The following is a 13,381-nucleotide window of genomic DNA, read 5'->3' as shown; positions in this document are numbered from 1 at the left end:
GTGTTGGAGGAGTGACCTGGTGGGAGGTGACTGGCTCACGGGCACGGATTTCCCCCTTGCTGTCTCATGATTGAATGAGTTTTCACGAGATCTGGTTGTTTAAAAGCATGTGGCACCTTCCGCGTCTATCTCTTTCTCCTGCTCTGGCCAAGGGAGGACGTGCCTGCTTCCCCTTTGCCTTCTACCGTGATTGTAAGTTTCCCGAGGCCTCCCCAGCTATGCTTTCTGTACAGTCTGTGGAACTGTGAGCCAATTAACCCTCTTTTCTTTATAAATTACCAGTCTCAGATGTTTCTTTATAGCAGTACAAGAATGAACTAATGCACATCAGAACAGAATCAGTAGCAACGCATTTCTCAGATCATGTTTATTTTATAAGCCCCCCAAATTTAATATAAGTGAAATTCAATCAACAACATGTTTCATTGATTTCAGACATAGCATCATTTATTTTATAGCTTATAAAAGCTCAAACCACAGAACTTGACTTTCAAATTGTTCTATGTCAATTTTTATGGAATTGTCTAAAACAATTCTACTGCCTGTATTAGCATTTCTCTTCCATAATGCCGGCTTTAAGAATCTCACGAATCACAGATATTTGGCATATTTTCTTAAAAGCAGGTGCCTAACTCTCTTATAGTACCACTTTTGAAATATCAGTCATTCATGTATAATTTCACATTTTTTCATACGAGAGAATCACATTCTCTTCATCTTTTTCAAAAGGAAATCTTATATTGGTAACTTAAATGAAACATTGGTATAATTTGAAATAAATAAAAACTAACTAAAATATTTACATGTAACTGGGGGCTTATATGTGTCATTTAACAAAAATAAATAGAAGCATAACCCAAAAGTAAAATTCTAAGCCCCCCAACCATTTGAAGGAACCCTGTCTCTCCATAAAAGTCATTCCAAAGTTAACCCAGAAAACTATTTCAGGCCGTGATGGGAAGGTGGGGGTCAGACATGCTTCATTATGCTCTCCCCGCTTTTGGAATTCAGGAAAAGCTGACCAGCATTAACATCAACACAGATCTTAAGTCTTTACAATCTGTTCTCTCTGAAGCCTGCTACGAAGGCTTCATCTGCATGATAAAACCTTGGTCTCCACAACCCCTTATCTTAACCCAGACATTCCTTTCTATTGATTCCAAGTCTTTAGATAATAACTTAATTCTTTCAATGAATTGCCAATCAGAAAATCTTTTAATCTACCTGTAACCTGGAAGCCCCTGCTTCCAGTCGTCCCACCCTTCTGGACCAAACCAATGTAGATCTCACATGTATCGACTAACGTCTCATGTCTCCCTAAAATGTGTAAAACCAAGTTGTGGCCTGACCGTCATGGGTGCAAGTTCTCAGGATCTCCTGAGGGCTGGGTTACAGCCCATTGGTCACTTATTTGGCTCAGAATAAATCTCTTAAAATATTTTAGAATTTGACTCTTTTCATTGTCAGAAGAATTGAACATACCTTAATATACATGTTGGATTTTACAAAATGAAACTTTAAAGATAGTTTCCGAATGAAAAAAAAAATGGAGATTTATAATGTGTTAGCAACAAATGGATATTTGAGTAGATGTCATTTAGGCTAGGATGAGGATAAATTGGTTTCCATTTCAGAAGACAATTTAGTGTTTTGGTTTTTTATGCTAAGCCCTTCTCCAAATACCACCTCTTATATTTGAAAAAATCACAATTATTTCACTATTTTCTCATGCTAATTTCTTAACAAAATTAAGACAGTAACTATTTTTTCAATATACCTTTGTTTCCAAACGCCTTCATGAGCAATATATTATTCTCTTGCTGGGTATTGTTATTTCATCATGTACAGAAAGAGTACGAAAAGGTTTGTTTTTCACCACTCCACCACCTGTTTCGAAAGGAAATTTACAGAGTCCCAATTTCAAATGTTTCATGTGACTTTCTATAAAACTGAGAATGCAGTACTCTGCCCTTAAACATAATTGACAATTTTCACTGTCATATTAAAAATTCAGCATAATTTCAATGGCAAAGGTATAGTCCTTTGTAACAGTAAGGACATTTTTATTGTGTAACTGTTACTGTAGCAACAGTAAGGACGTTTTTATTGTGAAACAACTTGAACATTTATGATAAAAACCATCCACATCCAGATTTGATGTTTCACATATCATGGTATAGATCTCAATCATGGGCATGGAACGGAATCTTGGAAAATATACATTTTTAATTTATTTTGTTCATATTACCCCAAATTCAAAACATATGTAGCAGCTGATTCAATTGCTGAAGTTTTCAAATATTTACATGTATTCTTAAATGTACTTGCTTATAGTTTGTGTAATCTACATAAAGTACAATTAAAATTACTATGTTTTATCTTACCCTAACTAACTCTATTCGGAAAACAATGAGATTGATGTGACAGTTGTATATGTTTTCTAAGTCACACAAAAATGTCGCCCCATTAAAATTTGAACAGGTCAATGCAGACTTGCAGAATGAATATTGCTGAAGAAGTTGGCATTCTCTTCTCTCTTCCCAGAAATCAGTGAAAAACACCATGGTAATACATTTGTTTTAAGTGACTGAAAACTCCATTATCAGCAAAACAAGGATCAGGTGTTAATATAATCCTCAGACTCCACATGAATTCTAAGGACTGTCAGACCCAGCTGAGGTCAGGTACGAGCTGTGTGGGAAGAATCAGAAACTAGAGAAACCCCAGTGACCAGAGACCCAGGACTGTGAGGGTGCTACATGCTGAGGGCCAAAGCCACATCCCTTGCATGGGAAAGAGGGAAATTGGGGTCGGGGAAATACTAGTTGATACAAAGGATCAAAGATAAACCATATTTGCATAAAGCAGTGTCTGTCGCAGAAGGAGAATCTTTGCGTTGTGAAAACTACATAAGGAACAATCCGGACTTCTCCAAGTTCATAGGAAACTGGAAAATATTGGCATGAGGAACGCAAACTCATTCAATGATTAAGACCATAAAAGGAAATAGAAAATTCATAAGAAAGACAGAAAAAAGAAAAAGGAAGAAAGGAAGGAAGAAAGGGGGGAAGGAAGGAAGGAACAAACGAAGGAAAGTTGTAGAACTAAGTAGCATCCAAAATTGTTTCCACAAAATAAATAATACAATTAAATATTTCATCAACCACAAAAATTAACGCAGCCATTACTACTATAAGATTACAAATCCAGAACGCAGCATTTCAAGGGAGAGATGGTGAGACACAAGAAGACAATGAAGCATGAACTGATAGAAGTCAGAAAATAAATAGAAGAAAAGCAGACTTATCTCCCAAAGGGTAACAAACACAGATACAGGCCCACGAAGAGCTATTGCAGGAAACTCCTTAGAAAACAGAAAATGAAAACAAAGCAAACTAACACAACAAAACTGAAATAAAGGGTCTGTTGTGAGCTAAATGTTTGTCTTCCCCCCAAACTCCTAAGTTGAAGTCTACTCCCCAGTTTGATGGTGTTAGGAGGGGCGTTAGGGAGGTGACGAGGTCTGGAGGGGAGCCCCCATGGATGGGATCAGAGCCCTTATAAAAGAGGCCCCAGAGATACCTCACTCCTCACACCACGTGAGGGAACAGCAGGAAGGCACTGCCTGCGGCCCAGAACAGGTGCTCATCAGAACACGACCACGCTGGCACCTTGATCTTGGACCTCCAATGAGTATCTGCGTTTACAGCCACCTAGTCTATGGCAGTTTGCTGTAGCAGCTTGAACTAAGGGTTAAAAAGAGTCTGTTTCCAACAGTAAGCCAGATTTTATACTTTTAGTAACTATGTCCATTAAAACACAGGAGGAAATAGATATTTTTAAAAGCAATGCTGAGCTGGCACAAAAATTAGGAATGCAGAGAGCAAAAACAAAGTGAAGGCAGGAATCCTGTAAGATAATGCCTAACCCAGATTGGGTGCAGATTGCAGACTGGACTCTACTTTGAAGGCTACGCTGGATACGAAATCCGGGAGAAAAAGTCAAGGGCTGTGTAAGGTGGGAAAACGAATCAGAGATCCCCAAATAATCTGAGACTCCGAAGGCCATGCACTCTGCGTAAGAATAAAAAGAAACAAACTTTACACACAAGAGAAAAAATGGGAAACAGTCCTATATCAGTGCTGGCATAGGTCACACACACAGGCTCGTGGTCCAAAACCCCGTTAGATGCCCCAACGTGAAGCAGTTCTGGGTTACTCGAGCCCCAAAGCAACTGGCAGAAACAAGTTTCATCTGGAAATCTGCAACATTAAACCCAGACATAATTATAGTACTCAGGAAATTGATCAGTTTCCTATAAAAATGACAACAAATAAAGAAGCAAGGCACCAGGAGAGAGAAACAGCAAAGAAACGCTCAGGCTCTGCAGGGCTCGGGATGGGGTTACCAGACATGAAACACAAAACAATTGTGTCTCGTATGGCTACAGAAATAACAGGAAAAAAACCTGAAAATATAAGCAAGAACAAGAGACAATAAAGGGATAATATTTGAAAAAGACACTAGAACTTTCACAAATAAAAGCTGTAATAACTGACATTTAAAACCCAATGAATATTAAAAAGCAAATTAGAGACACTTGAAGGTGAATCAGAAAACTGGAAGATATGTCTAAATTATCCAGAATATTGTCCCATGAGACAAAAAGAAAATATAAAAGAGTGTAAAGAATATGATGGTCAAAGTGAGAGGGCATCATAAATGTTTAATTAGGTTTAAAAGGAATAAAAGAGAGAAAGTGGGAAGATGCATAGAATCCACTCAATTCTCACCATCTCCATCCTTTCTTCTTACAGCTGATTTTCAACACTGCAGCCAGGAAGAGCCTCCTGAAAGATAAATCAGATGGCAACACTTCTCAGCTCAAAACCTCAACAGCTGTAGCTCATTCGGAGTAACACTCAGAGCCCTCCAGCCGCCTCACATGCCCTCCCTTCCTCTCCTCTCTTGCCTCTCTGCCCCTCCCTGCCCCAGGCACAGGGCAGGGAAGGCTCAGCTGATCCCCGCACTGCAGAGTGGCCTGAGCCTGGGCTCCTGCTGCTTGAGATGTCTCCTGAGGACCCCATTTTAAACAGCAAGTCTCCCTCCACACATCTTCCTCCCCCTCCAATTTATGTTTCTCCAGAGCAGTTCTCAGATCTTGATATGCTGTAATCAGACTTTTGTTTGTTGTGTATTATGCTCTGCGATAAAATGTCGTCGTCTCCTTTGTTCACTTCTGTATTCCCAGCACCCAGAACAGGGCTTGACGCATAGTAGATACTAATGGGATATCTGCTGAGAGATGGGTGGATGGATGAGGACAAATTCCAAAACGTAGGGCAGAAAGTTGGAATGTGCCTGGGTTTCTGCTCCATCAGTGCCAGCCTCCAAGCTTTGGGTTTTGTATCTCCCTACTTTTTGTTACACAAGAAAAAGAAATTTCTGATATGTTTAGTCTAATATTTTCATGTCTTCTATTACTGTTATTTGCAGTGGCAGAATTATTAAAGCACATTTCTGTCTCATTTCACAAGGGTTATCTGTGCCCACATGCCTGGGAGGGGTGCAGCAGATCAGAACAGCCCAGGAGTAGGGAGTGACCAGGCCAGGGCCCTCCCCACACTCAGTGCAGGACTGTGCCCTCATTTCTCACATACACTCACCTCCCAGTGTGCAAATCTGGCATTAGCCTTTAGGGTGTGAGGACAGAGCATAATCTCATAGTATATTTTAGTTGTTCCTAACTTGTTCTTATTTCACTAACACACATTTCTGTTTCCCGAATTTCGCTCTGAGATACACAGCTAACATTCTGTACTGGCTCTTCTAATGGGCAAATCTGGAAGCATTCCAAGTTGCTAGGTCTTCTGTCCTGACAGCAGGGTCATTTCCTCAAAAGCCAGTGAGCACCCCACCCCCAGAGCTCTGCCCCTAAAGATGAGGCTTCATCTCCCCCCATCGAGCCCTCCCAGTCTACATGGGACAGCAGTGATAGCCCACAGAGCAGGGACCACCAGCAGGTGTTTACGTTCTGAGCTGGAGGCAGCTCTGTTTAGACAGGCCTCCGCGGTGGGGCTGGCTCCCTGCACACGTGCACACTGGGCGAGAGGAATGCAGGCAACAGGACTTGTAATTGATGATGTCCCAGGTGACAGGTGAGAGTGCTCTGGAGGCAGCTCTGCACTCCGAGTCAGTCAGGCCTCCGCTCCCTCCTGCTCCACCTTCCCCTTCATCAGATGCCTGGTGAGTGAGGCAGCCCCTGACTCAGAGGACAAGGTGTCGCCCTTCCTGGGGAACTTCAAGACTGTTCTGAGCATTGAGGACCTGGAAGCCTTGGAGATGTAAAGGAATCCATCTGAGCTGCTGTGGGGGCAGAGGACTTGGCAGATTTGGGTCAGGGCTGCTGCTGTGCCCTCCCCAGCTGTGTGGTCCGTCTCCCAGGGCCACCTGCGCAGACGTAAGACAGCAAGGATATGCCAGCCTCGCTGCCATCAGCCCCTCGGGCACTTCTGTGACCAGCAAATCTGTTTTCTTCTCTCCTTCATAGGATACTGGATAGGAGACCTGGTCCCCTGTTTGTTCATGGGTGGCTTGTCAAACAGATTTCTATTTTTAATAACTATTTTTATTAATAAATATTCAGTTATAGTTGATTAACACCATGAAGATTAACTAGCTCTAACCATTTTAGCAGTTTGAGTTCATGCTTTCCATTCTTTCTGTTAAATGTACATTTTAAAAATAAATCACATTGATATATTTGGAACTCTGATTTTTAAAATTCTGTAACATATCATACCATCTTTCCAGATTATTATTTTCATCATCTTAGTATGTAAACTTTACTGTGTCAAGCACGGAACATATTCGATCATATTTAATCATCACCACGATACCTGGAGGCACCTCTTAGGGCCCCTGTTTTTAAATTGAGGAAGGTGAGCCCAGAAATGTTATTTTGGCTGAAATCACCCAACTGATCCTTGGCACAAGCAGGGTTTACGTCCAGACTGCCTGGTCTACAGCAAACAGTTTTCCATAGTAACTTAGGCTATTTTTATAATTTATTGTTATACACAAGTGGCACTAAAATAGTAATCAATATGATTTCTAACCAGTCTTGCACCTTTCAGAGCCCTACATGTTTTTCAATTGCTGAACATAAAATGAAACAAGCTTTCATGAGATTATAGTGAAAGCTTTAAAAATTGTGCAGTTTCACCTGCTGACTTCCCACTAAGATTTCTTTTAAGGAACTAATAAGAACGTAAACACAGAGGTGGCACAGAGACTCTGACCTGCTCCACACACTTCTACAGCGTGTTTTCTCCCAGCCGCCTCCGTCTCAGGCTCAGCCAAGGACCCCACTTCCAAATTCATGGAATTCCCACATCTTCCTCCAGATCCGCCTCCATCAGTGCTGCCTGTTTTCCGTCCTCTTGGGACTTTGGTGCCTACACTTGGCGCTATTTCTGATGTCTTTTTTGACATGGGAAACTGCTTCCATCTCTTGGGTCACTCCCCTGGGCACCGAGAGGCTCCTTCCAGCTCTTTCCCTGCCTTTCAGGCACACTCTTCTCAAGGACGGGAGGTGCTCCACCCTCACATCAGAGCTTCCCCTCCCCTCTCTTCATGTTTGACCACAAACAACCTGCGCAGCAACTGTTCCCAAAGCTGCTCCCAAACTTCTGTTCATGTTGATCTTGTGACCCCTTCCCCTGAGTCATGAACATTCTGAATGGCATCTAGAACAGTGAATCCTTTCCACAAGGTTTTCAATTGACTTTGCCCAGATCCATCAGAGGAATCACTGTCTATGGCAGATGTAGCCTAATGAAATATATTTCTTAAATAATAAGGCTAAAAAGTCACAATTACTCCTTGATGCATGGGGTTGCAGAGTGGATGTTGTGTCAGCAGACATGAAAACAACATGCATCTTCTTGTACATCTCCATCAGCATTGTCAATGAAAAATATTTTGGAAGGATTTTTTTCCCTAAGCAGTAGGTCTCAACATTAGGCTTAAAATATTCAATAAACCATGCCATAAACAGATGTGCTGTTATCCAGGCTTTGTTATTCCATTTGCAGAGCACAGGCAGAGTGCATTTAGCATAATTCTTAAGGACTCTGGGATCTGGGGAATAGTAAATCGGTATTGACTTTAACCAAAAGTCATCAGCTGCACTAGCCCCTAATAAGAGAGTCACCCTGTCCTTTGAAGCTTTGAAGCCAGGCATTGACTTCTCCAGCTAGGAAAGTCCTAGATGGCATCTGCTTTCCAATAGCAGGCTGTTTCATCTACATGGAAATTCTTTGTTTACTGGAGCCACCTTCATCAATGATCTTAGCTGCATCTTCTGCAGAACTTGCTGCAGCTTCTCCATCAGCACTTGCTGCTTCTCCTTGCACTTCTATCCTGTGGAGTTGGTTTCTTTCCTTAAACTTCATGAACCAACTTCTGGCAGCTTCAAACTTCTTCTTCAGCTTCCCCATGCCCACTTCATAGAATGGAAGAAAATTAGGGTCTTGCTCTGGATTAGGTTTTGGCTTAAGGGAATGTTATGGCTGGTTTGAGTTTCTATCCAGCCACTAAAACTTTCTACCCCAGAGAGTAGCTAACTACAGGTAGCTCTGTGAGTCATCCTTAGAGCATTCTCAACCCGTTACTTATAACTTTCTTAAGAAGTTTAAACTACATGACATAAATATGAGGGTTTGAATCTTGAAAACAGACGCCAATGCTGTCATATGAAAGTGGAAGCTATATTTTTTCTTTAATGATAAACATTTTATTTATAAGTGGATTAAATTATAAGATCAAATGGTAGTTTCAGATAATATTTTTTAATTAATAGACTTCATTTTTGGAACAGTTGCAGGTTTACAGAAAGAACTGAGCTGCGAGTACAGGAGTCCCCATATCCTCTGTCATCACCTCAAACTTCCCTTATTTTTAACATTTCACATTAGTGGTGACATATTTGTTAACAATTCTATTTTATGGCTGTGAATAGACTGGATCTTCTCTGTAGTGCTGTAAAATTCATTTATTTTTACTTTCTAACCAGGAAATGAGCTGTTACATCCATAGTAAAAGACACGACAGTTACTTCATTTGGGATGACTCTGACTGTAGGGAGGTTCTGCAGTGTGAGGGCTGCTTTTATTAAGGGACAACCTTCTGTTGGTAAACGTGAGGCTTTTCCTTATGTAATGTGAGAATTATTTAGTCAGTTTCTAATTTAGCTAAACAAATAAATAAGTAAATGTCCGGGTTACCTTTTCATGGAAATTGGTATGTGCCCTGTAAGAGTCAAGCTTGCGTGGCAAGTTTTGTGTTACTCTAGGGAAGAATCAGGAGCACTTACAAAGCAGGGACGCTTGGCCTCCTTCCTCCCGAGGCCCCTGGGAATCCCAGCATGTGGGTGCTTCACAGACGAGGCTGGGGGTTGAGGCCGCGTGAATCTCCCCGTCTGTGCAGCGGGAGCAGCACGGGCCTCGGACTGAGCACTCCAGAGCCCGTGGTCCGCCCACACCACCAGTCAGAAGTAAGTGGGAATCCGACTCAAGGCCGGATTCACATTTCAGACTTTTGAGAAGTGTGACCGCCCAACACACTCTCTGTGGCAGTGGATTGAAAACTGCGCCATTTCCAGGCCGCGTATCTGACGTTTGCTGTGCAAAGTCCGTGGCTCTTTGGAGAACGCACAGCGCAGCTGCTGGGCCTGTGCTGGGCCGTCCCGGCTCACAGGCCCCGGCCGTCCCGGCTCACAGGCCCCGGGGTGCCCCGGCTCACAGGCCCCGGCCGCCCCCGGCTCACAGGCCCCGGCCGTCCCGGCTCACAGGCCCCGGGGTGCCCCGGCTCACAGGCCCCGGCCGCCCCGGCTCACAGGCCCCGGCCGCCCCCGGCTCACAGGCCCCGGCCGCCCCGGCTCACAGGCCCCGGGGTGCCCCGGCTCACAGGCCCAGGGGTGTCCCGGCTCACAGGCCCCGGCCGCCCCCGGCTCACAGGCCCCGGCCGCCCGGCTCACAGGCCCCGGCCGTCCCGGCTCACAGGCCCAGGGGTGTCCCGGCTCACAGGCCCCGGCCGCCCGGCTCACAGGCCCCGGCCGTCCCGGCTCACAGGCCCAGGGGTGTCCCGGCTCACAGGCCCCGGCCGCCCCAGCTCACAGGCCCCGGCCGCCCCCGGCTCACAGGCCCAGGGGTGTCCCGGCTCACAGGCCCCGGCCGTCCCGGCTCACAGGCCCCGGCCGTCCCGGCTCACAGGCCCCCGGCCGCCCCCGGCTCACAGGCCCCGGCCGCCCCCGGCTCACAGGCCCCGGCCGTCCCGGCTCACAGGCCCCGGCCGTCCCGGCTCACAGGCCCCGGCCGCCCCCGGCTCACAGGCCCCGGCCGCCCCGGCTCACAGGCCCCGGCCGCCCCCGGCTCACAGGCCCAGGGGTGCCCCGGCTCACAGGCCCCGGCCGCCCCGGCTCACAGGCCCGGGGTGCCCCGGCTCACAGGCCCCGGCCGCCCCGGCTCACAGGCCCAGGGGTGCCCCGGCTAACAGGTTTCCTTTGTTGGAGATGTCAGAAAATCCCTATGGCCTCATTTTAACTTTCTTGGAAGCAGTTAGGAAATACCACATTTACACAAAATTAAGACAGCTGCGGAAGGAAGTGGTTTGGTTAGGAACATTTGGGGAGTAGTTAAAATTTAATCCGCATCTTCGTGAACGTCCGTGGCTCTGCCCCCTTACACTCAGCGTTGAGTCTGTAGAGCCCTGACCAACTCAGTGTGGCCTTCAGTGGATCTGGTGATCAAATCAGCAGGCAGCTGAGGACCCTGAAATGGAAGACAGGGAGGCACGGTCTGTACTCTATATGGCAAGAGACCGAATTCGAAAGAGTTAGTGCCACTAGCGGCTTTTTCTCAAGCATTTTTAATTTTATTTGAAACCCTCAATAAACTTCTGAATGGTAGATAACACTGAAGACACATATCTGAGTATTTTGGATGAGGAAGACTATCTTTTTTACAAAAGTGGACTGTTAGTGATGTTTAAAATGTAGGACAAACATCTTATGATACATGAATAATGTTTGGAGAATTTGGCTTGATTCCATTAAATATAGAATATTTCTACAGATTCAGAAGAATGTGTCTTAAGTTCTCGACTTTCAAGAGTATGCAGCCCTTGTCAAACTGCTCAATTTTCCTATGCTTTGTCTCTCTTTCTCTCCTGAGGATGATATGGTTTGGCTGCGTGTCCAGTGAGGACAGCACCTGGTAGGAGGTTTTGTGGCCGTTGCTCCCTCCCTCCCCTCAAATAGCCCCAGTGTCTGTTGTTTCCATCTTCATGTCCATGACCCAGTGTTTAGCTCTCATGTATGGGTGAGAGCAGGCAGTGTGTGGTTTTCTGTTCCTGCATTAGTTCGCTTAGGATAATGGCCTCCAGATACATTCATGTTGCTGCAAAGGATGTGATTTCATTCTTTCTTGTGGGCATGTAGTATTCCACGGCGTGCGTCACCTCATTCCTTTCTGCAGTCCACCGCTGATGGGCACCTGGGTTGATGCCATGTCTTTGCTAGTGCTGTGATGAACATAGGAGTGCATGTGTCTTTTTGGTCAAACAATTTATTTTCCTTCGAAATGTCTCCAAACTGCTTTCCACCATGGCTGAACTAATTTACATTCCCACCCAACAGTGTACACATCTTCCATTTTCTCCACAGCCTCACCAGCACTTGCTGCCTTTTGACTTTTAGTAATAGCCATTCTGACTGGTGTGAGATGATATCTCATTGTGGTCTTGATTTGCACTTCTCTGATGACTAGTGATTTGAGCATGTCTTTTATGTTTGTTGGACGCTTGTATGTCTTCTTTTGAGAAGTGTCTGTTCATGTCTTTTGCTCACCTTTTAATGGAATTATCCACTTTTTGCTGGTTGAATTGTTTAGTTTCCTTGTAGATTCTGGATACTAGACCTTTGTCAGATGAATAGTTTGCAGATCTTTTCCCCCATCCTGTAGGTTGTCTGTGTGCTCTGTTCATAGGATGTTTTGCTGTGCAGAAGCTCTGTAGTTTAATTTGGTCTCACTTGTCCAGTTTTGTTTTGGTTTCAATTGCCTTTCAGGGTTTAGTCATAAATTTTTTCCTCAGGCTCATGTCCACAATGGTAGTTCCTAGGCTTTCTTCTAAGATTTTATAGTTGGAGGTCTTACATTTAAATCTGTAATCCATCTTCAGTTGATTTTTGTATATGGTAAAAGGGATAAGTCCAGTTTCAATATTCTGTACATGCTAACCAGTTTATCCCAGCACTGTTGATTGAATAGGGAGTCCTTTCCCCATTGCTTGTTTTTGTTGACTTTGTAAAGGTTACATGGCTGTAGGTGTGCACTTCACTTCACTTCTCAGTTCTCTGTTCTGTGCCATTCGTCTATGTGTCTGTTTTTGAAACAGCATCATGTTGTTTTGGTTACCGTAGCCTTGTAGTATACTTTGAAGTTGAGTAATGTGATGCCTCCAGCTTTGTTCTTTAGTTTAGGATTGCTTTGGCTATTCAGGCTCTTTTTTGGTTCTACATAAATTTTAGAATAGTGTTTTCTAATTCTGTGAAAAATGACTTTGGAATTTTAATAGAAATAGCTTTGAATCTGTAGATTACTTTGGGAAGTATGGCCATTTTAATGATATTGATTATTCCAATCCAGGAGCAAGGAATGTTTTTCCATTTGTTTGTGTCATCTGATTTCTTTCAGCAGTGTTTCATAGTTCTCTTGTTTCATGGCGCCAGAATTCTTTTGCTGGTTCCTTTTCATCTGGAGATGCTGCTATCTCTAATGTAATTATTTTAGTGTGGATAGGATTTTTTTTTCTTTCTTTCTGCCTCTATAATATTACTATTTCATTTTCTCCTTCCCCTCTCCATAGGTGGGTGACTGTAGAGAGTACTGAGTAGGGTCTCTTGGCTTTGGTTCTGTAGCCCTATGTCCTTCTGTCAGTAGGTTTTATATTGGGTTGTGCAGTTTGATCTACAGGCAAGTAGATGGTGTTTATGAGTAACAGCTGGCTGTGGCCAAGTGGCTAGGTATATTCTGGATCCTTGTTTACTGGGAGAAGCTCTCTGTTGCCTCTGGCAATGGGCTGATCCATGGAGTACACAGAGGTCTGAGCTCCTTGCCCAGCCCGGGTTGGGGGAGCAAAATTGGCAGGGCTGGATCAGGCATATTTGCCTGTAGGTCCCATAATTGCAGGCACAAGCACCAGTGCCAAGGGAGAATCCAGTGGGTGGCCACTAAGTGCCCAGAGGCATGCCTAGGCATGGAGGCGGGAAGCCTTTCATCCTCAAGTTCTCTGTATGGGGAGGGGGTGTGGCTGAAACTCC

This window comes from Macaca thibetana, chromosome 13, assembly GCF_024542745.1.
Source record: "Macaca thibetana thibetana isolate TM-01 chromosome 13, ASM2454274v1, whole genome shotgun sequence".
Lineage (NCBI taxonomy): Eukaryota > Metazoa > Chordata > Mammalia > Primates > Cercopithecidae > Macaca > Macaca thibetana.
This window is presented reverse-complemented; position numbering follows the sequence as displayed.